General features: G+C 35.7%; 1 long non-coding RNA gene across 1 annotated transcript in view; it reads right to left on the bottom strand.

The window, feature by feature from the left end:
- LOC116738198 overlaps positions 1–7,014 on the bottom strand; it is a 24,399-nt gene extending 17,385 nt beyond the window's left edge. Inside the window, exon 1 of the long non-coding RNA XR_004343870.1 lies at positions 6,957–7,014. This is a non-coding gene — a long non-coding RNA (uncharacterized LOC116738198). The remainder of the gene's footprint in view (positions 1–6,956) is intronic.
- Between the last annotated feature and the right edge of the window lie 327 nt (positions 7,015–7,341).

A 7,341-nucleotide genomic window follows, 5' to 3' on the forward strand; every position in this document is an offset into this window, starting at 1 on the left:
AATGATTTACACCAGCAAAGGTGGGTCTATCTTCCCCCACGTATACCATTCTGGACAGAAACTGACAGTTCCTGCACAGGAAGATAGTTGAGGCATTGTACTAGAACACTCTGTGGTGACTTAACTGGCAAGGAATCTACTACAAATCCCAGCACTGAGCATTTATTTCTCTTTTTTGCAGGGGCAAAAGGTTATACACTTTCTAAAAGTGCACTTCGCAAAAGTAAACAGTCCTTAAATGTGCCATATTTTCAACCACCCAGAGAGGAAATGATCGGAGGAGATATTATGTTATTGATGAAGTGTCGATGAATTAGGAATATGTAGATGAAATTCTTCTGAAACTACATAATCTTTAAATATAAGGAAAACTATCTGAGCTGAAACGTGTTTTGCATTAGGAAACCTTTGCTCACATGAGGGAAATAATTGGAAACACCTGAAGCTTACATGCCACTTCTTTCATGTGTTTCTATCCAAATCTTTGAGGGAAGGAGGTTGGAAATCTGTTATGGGTGAGATCGCTTATTGGCGATAGTTACCAGAACCCTTTTGGTTGTATGTTTATACTCTCAATGTTAACATGATAATCACAAAAGGGGACAGCTGGAAGAAATTGTAAACCATGAAATAAGTTAACTTTTATTGTGTACTCTGATGCCCTGTGGTCTTCTCATAACACCAGGACTACACAATTTCTATAGTAACCATGAAAAAGACAGAACAGCCTACACAATTTAGCCAACACACGATTCAAAAATACTACTTAATAGTTCAAAGTAGCATAAAGTATTATTGGCAGTTTTCTGAAAATGGCAAGTCTATTCCTAAATGTCCAAAGAATGAGGAAATAATGTGATCAGTGTGGCCTGGTGACTAGAAAATATTTATGCTGCATCACTATGCAGGGGTTAATGTGAATCCTTTTTATATTAAACCCAAAAATATCTGACAATTTTTTTTGTTAAGCAATGTATATCTTCTCAGATGCTTTAGACTTGCATATGACTTTTAATTTTCACCTTGGAAAAACTAATCAGTTTTATTAAAGGTTTTTTTTTTTTTATCATTTTGACTATTTTTAAACGTATAATTCAGTGGCATTGGATACACTCACAATATTGTGCAACCACCATCACTATTTCCAGAATGCTTTCATCATCCTAAATATAGATTCTATACCCATTAAATATAACTTCGCATTAACTCTTTCCTCTAGTCTCTTGTAAATTCTATTATACTCTCCACTTCTGTAAGTTTGCCTCTTCTAGGTACCTGAGATAAATGGAATCATAGAATATTTACCTTTTTGTGTCTGGCTTATTTCACTTAGCATTAACATTTTTGAGGTTTACTCATGTTGTATTATATATTAGAATTTCATTTTTTAATGGGTGGATAATATTCTATTATATGCATATATCACATTTAAAATATCCATTCATGTGTTGATGGACACTTACGTTGTTTCCACCTTTTGGCTATTGTGAATAATGCTGCTATGAATATTGGTATATGTTTGAGTGCTTTGGTATATGACTTTTTAAAAATAAGATATTCTTAGTCTTGGTGTTTGAATGTAATGAAACAGTTCAGTAGTCACCACTGAATGGGTTTTGGGGTTATTTTACTTTTCTTTCTTTCTTAATGTTTATTATTTCTGATAGAGAGACAGAGACAGAGTGTGAGCTGGAGACGGGCAGAGAGACAGGGAGACACAAAATCCAAACCAGGCTCTAGGCTCTGAGTTGTCAGCACAGAGCCTGATGCGGGGCTCGAACCCACGAGCAGTGAGATCATGATCTGAGCCGAAGTTGGATGCTTAACTGACTGAGCTACCCAGGTGCCCCTACTTTTCTTTTTTTTTTTTAAACAGATACTGGGAAAAATCCATACTTCTCTCACTCCTCACATTCCAGGACTGTGTATGCTCCATTTTTCTTCACAAGTTATATAAATACACATAAATCAATGTAAGTTAAATTAAATTATGCAGGGTTACATGATATAGATGGGATTTGTTCTCAGAAACTGAAGCAATCATACCTTCTGACTACAAAGAGGGTCAACATTAAAAATGAGTACATTTCATTATTTTTCAAATTCTATACTTGTGGCAGGTATAGAATAAGATTATCAGAGAATAAGGAGTAAGAATGGTTGAATAAAAAAGTAGCTCCATCAGATTATTTAATTGAAACATTCTTGATATTTCATATACATGAGATTTGGGACTTAGTACTGCACCTAAAAGACACTATCTTTGATGAATTTGGGGTAAGTGCAGGCGGGTTTAAAAACACCCAACTAGTTACTCCATAGAAACATCACCTATTACTTCCAGTCATTAGGAAGCTAAATTAATCTGTGCTTTAATGATACAGAACAGATTCCAAGTGTAAAGAATCAGACCACAGATTCAGAATTTCTGAAACATGTTTTTAGAAAATACACCTGCAGAAATGGCAGAAATGGTAGACTTAAGAGCTGGGCAGGTTATAAAAGACTGAAATTAGTTATTGGGGAACATTATATGCATAAAGTGAAAACTGGGATGCTTTTGCTTTTGACCAATGTTTTTCTTTACAGCCTAGAAAACAAATGGTTTAACTTGATCACAAACTTTATCTCCTTCTTTAAGAAATCGTTACCGTAAAGTCCTGAGGAATTATCTTTTCTAAAATAAACCATTTTCTTGCTTGCTGCTGGCTTCTTCTCCCTTGTGAAAGGCTGGCTGTGACATGTTGGGTATCCTTGTATTCTCTAGATTTGAATATTATTGAAAAATATTGAAAAATAAAATAAATGGCAGTGCATGGTGAAATATAACACAGATGTTAAATATGCTGAAATTGTTATGGAATATAAAGGAGAGATATTTAAAGTCTTTCTTTCAGCTTAATCTTAAATTAAGCCCTGGAAATAGCGGATCTTGAACTTACTCAGGGATGAAGGACAATAATAGGAGGGAGGAAATTATTTTGTGATACCTCAACTTTCACCAAGGTGAAAGGATTCATTTTTTTCTCTTTTCTAACTCAACTCTGTAACGTGTGCTTATTTAGGTTACAGTTTTAATGATGATTTATGATGTAGGGGGCTCTTTGATTCTTAAGAAGCATACCTATTTCATTAGCTGGTCATGGATATTGTTTACTTCTGGCCTTGAATATGAAGATCAAAATTGTTCTGAGGCAACCAGTTTGATGAGCCATTTCTAAATGTTTGTGCCCTTCATTTCCTTCTTGATGGTACCTGAATATTATCTAACTATCTTTTTCATTAAATATTTAAGATGTTTCCTGGATTTAAAATATATGAGATAAAACATAAAAATGTAATAAAAAAGGGAAAGTTTCCTTTCTCTGTGTATGCAACTGCTTGAGTCTTCTCTAGGAGTCAGAAGGAGACCTCACACTCTGAGATGTTTATGTTCTATGTCTCCTTTATGAAAGTGGAACTGGAGATGTTTGCATAAGCATCTAGTTTTCTTTAAACTCTGGAATACCTCTGACCCAGTGTGAATATAGATTGCAGGTCTTTTTACTCCCTCCTTACAACCTAACTGTGACACAGTAAGATTAGGCTGGGAAGATAGAGAACAGGGTGTCAAGCAGACTTTGAAGGAAGGAGGTTGTGGGAAACAAATATTCATGACATTTCAACTGAAGAATTTTGGAAACATAACACTTTGAGAGGTGATAGGAGAAAAATATTAATGAGTAAATGGCAGGAATATACAACTAAGTATAGATTAAAAAATAAAAACATTTGACACCAGAAAATGTAACTGTTAGATTTTTAAGACTTCTTTAGCAAGGTTTCACATTAAGGAGTGTTAAATATTAGTCCCTCTTTCCGGGCTGTTAAATACGGACTCATTGCTCACAAAAAGTGACCCCAGGAGGAGAAATTGTTATGGATGGTTCTTGTCAGGGTCCCAAAGAAGTTTCTTTGGAGGGCTAGAAGTTCATCTCATGTCCACTTTGGGCCATTCAGAACACTAAGAGATATGTGAACATAGGTTAGTTCACAGAAGGACTCCATCACCAGTACTTTACTAGGAGTGCCTCCTAGGTATAGGCACTGTTACCACTTGTGAATTTAATATCCTGTGTTTACAAATTTTGGTGCTTTCTTGTCAGGTCCTAAGTAATTGGATACTCTTGAGGACAGTGCTGGTGATAGGTAACAAATCCTGCTTCTGTCCCTACCCTTTATCCCCTCTCTATTTTCTACCCTAGATTCCTCAGTGTCTCCTGGCAAGTCTGAGAGTTCATATGGCAGGTGGCAGACACAGGGAAATTACCTGGTCATTCCAGAGTTCTCTAACTCTAACTCATGGAAATTTCTGTTTCTGTAACTTCTGTGGCATCACCCACCTACACTGCCCATTAGTCACACAGCAGAACTCCCACACATTCCTTGCAAAGTACTGAGCAAAGAGCATTTGAGAGCTGTGACTCCAAGTACAACTGCATGGTTTTAATCAGTTGTAGCACAAAAATGTGATTAGCAGTCAAAGATCCTTGAGAATGAACTTTGCTTTGCTGTTTATACCAACAATTAGCAGTCTGTTAAATTAGCAGTTTTGGAAATAAGACCTGAATCTTTTCTGCTGTATGGAGCAGTCTTAAGATTCTCATGGTAGCCAACTCCTATTTTTTTTTCTGTGAGTAAAAATGTCTCTTTCCTATTTCTACTTCTAAATAAGAAGAGGTATTTTTCCTTTCAGATGAGTTGGGAGGGGGTCAATAAGACAAAGACAATCTTAATGCTAGGATTCTAGTCTTAACTCTGTCACTTACTATCTAAGTGACTTTAGGCAAGTCACTGAATCTCTCTGAGCTAAAGTGTTTTCAACCATAAAACGAGATAATATCAGCCTATCTACTTCATAGGCTCAAACAAGATAATGTGAAAACCATGAAATGCTATATGAGCATATGGCATTATAAGTCGCCAAGGAAAGGTCATGAATATCAATGAGAACTGAAAGATGACTTAGTCTCTGAACAATTTTCCATAAATAGACATTCTGGCCTAAGAGCTGACTACCATATAAAATTTATTCACTGACAAATACAGTAAAAATTTGCTCCCAATAAAGTCTTCAGAAATATTCTGAGGGCACACTGATGGTCAGTCCTAAAGATATCACCAGATGGGGGTGGAGGCTCTGAGAAAACTGTAAGCCACCTGAAACTTTTCAAAACAGGGTGGGAAAAAAAAATCAAGTCTACCAAAGAATATCCTACAGAGGGGAATCAATGAACAAATTTGTGACCATGGTGGTTAAGCAAAATAAGAACTGAAGAAAACCAACAGAGGCCAAAAACCTTTCCCCAAATTATATTATCCAATATCCAATAAGAGGATTCAAAACATTTTTCCCCCAACCAAACCCAAAAACAACAAATCCTTGTTTTTATATATAATAACATGTCCACTTTCCAACTTATATGTGGTATAATTCTTTCCTGGCTACAGAAATGAAAGGTAATTGAATTGTAGAAGTGCTGGTTGGTAATGTCTGTGGTGGATTTTAGATTCTCTCCTTTGCATTTCAACTACACTCTGCTCAGGGTTATATCAACTGGAGGAAATGGGTCCCAGGGAAGGTAGACCTCTGAGGGCAGGAATGATATCAGTGGGGATCAAGGCTGGATTCTCCAGTTCTCTGCAGTTAAAAGACCTTAGATTTAATTTTGGTTCTGTGGTTGATTAGAAGGTGAATTTTGGTAACTTGTCTCTACAGACTTCAGTTGCTCTAAAATGAGGTGTTTTGAAGAAATCTCTACATTCCTGATGTCCTATAATAAGTGTCTGAGAAGAAAGCTTCTCAGAAGAACAGGGAGGTTGGGGCCACCATATTTTTAGGAAGTTGGAAGCTCAAGGGTAATGATGCTACAAAAATAGAGAGTAAAAGTAGACTTGTAAAAGAGAAGGTGACATTCAGAAAAATAGAAGATGATGATGATTAGAGAAAATCTAGAGAGAGACAAGCTGAAATAAATTGGGCCAGCTGAGCAATCTAAGAAAAACTGAAAGGTTGGTACACAGATGTGGGTTGTAGGGGGCACTATCAAAGGCCAGTAGGTTGTGTGAAGTGGTAAAATTAGGCCATTTCTGCCAGTAGGGTCTAGAATACTAACAAGTTAGGGATCAGGTGGCTCCAGCTTTATTCTTAAACCAAGGAATAAACATAAAGCCTACTCACAAAAAAAGAGCAAGAAAACATATAAATAGATCAGTTATGCACTAGAGCAGCAAAGGATGTAAACTAGAGAAGAATATTGACCAAAAGGAATCCTTGACCACAAAAAATCACTTGTCATCAGCTCTTTGGGGAACGCTTTAAACACAACCACCAACAAAACAGAAAGCCATTGAGATCTTCCTCAATTACTTAGCTGTTAATATCATGAAAAAGATGAGGCAATGTAGAAAGTGACTGGTTAAATGATACAGGGTCATTTATCAACTGAATAGCAGAGGTCAGAGTTCCTAATCCTCCCTTTCATTGCCATTTAAGAGACATAAAACTATAGAGCATCTGCAATCCCTTAAACCAGAACAATTTCTGTTATGCTATTAATAATCTGTTGCTCATAGGAACCAAAATGTATTGGTATAGTTGCAGAATGTTTTTTGAGTATTTGAAGTGACTCTGGATTCTAATTGTCCTTACTTATCCACCAATAAGGATAGCATGAGGATATAGGGCAAAAAGTAAAGATGTGAAATTTCCTTGTTTCCCATTCTTAGAAAGTTTATCATACAACAGGGAAGATAAAAACTGATGCATCCAAAAGCAACATAAATATCTAACAGAAAATTAATGACTATAGAATATATGAGAACAATCCATGTTCTGATGGCTTTTTATATCTACAAATTATTTTAGTCTTCTTATTTTTCTGCAGAGAAGGAAAATTTGCAATACTGTTACTTACCTTTAAGTTCGTTGCCTATTGCTTTTGTAACTCAGATGTCTTATTTTTCGTGGTCCCTGCAAACCCCCCGCCAAAAGGAGAGAGATTGAGAATCCAATATTCCAAGCAGTGATTTTTTTCACATTAAAACAAATCCTAGAATAAACTATAAAAAAGAATTTTCTTTCTTTGAAGAAGAAATCTAAAGTTTAAGGACATTATTTAATGGTAACTTTAAACAAGGGGTTTGAAAACTACTTGAAAAGTATTGTGTGATTATTAAGCCCAAGTTTTCAGTGAATCATTTTAAAAGGAAACTTATATTTCAAGACATAATTAATCAAAAATTTGAGAGAAGAAATATCCATCTGAAAGATATATTTTTAAAAACTGAGATTGCGGGGTA

The sequence above is a fragment of the Lynx canadensis genome, chromosome B4 (genome assembly GCF_007474595.2).
Source record: "Lynx canadensis isolate LIC74 chromosome B4, mLynCan4.pri.v2, whole genome shotgun sequence".
NCBI classification, from domain to species: Eukaryota; Metazoa; Chordata; class Mammalia; order Carnivora; family Felidae; genus Lynx; species Lynx canadensis.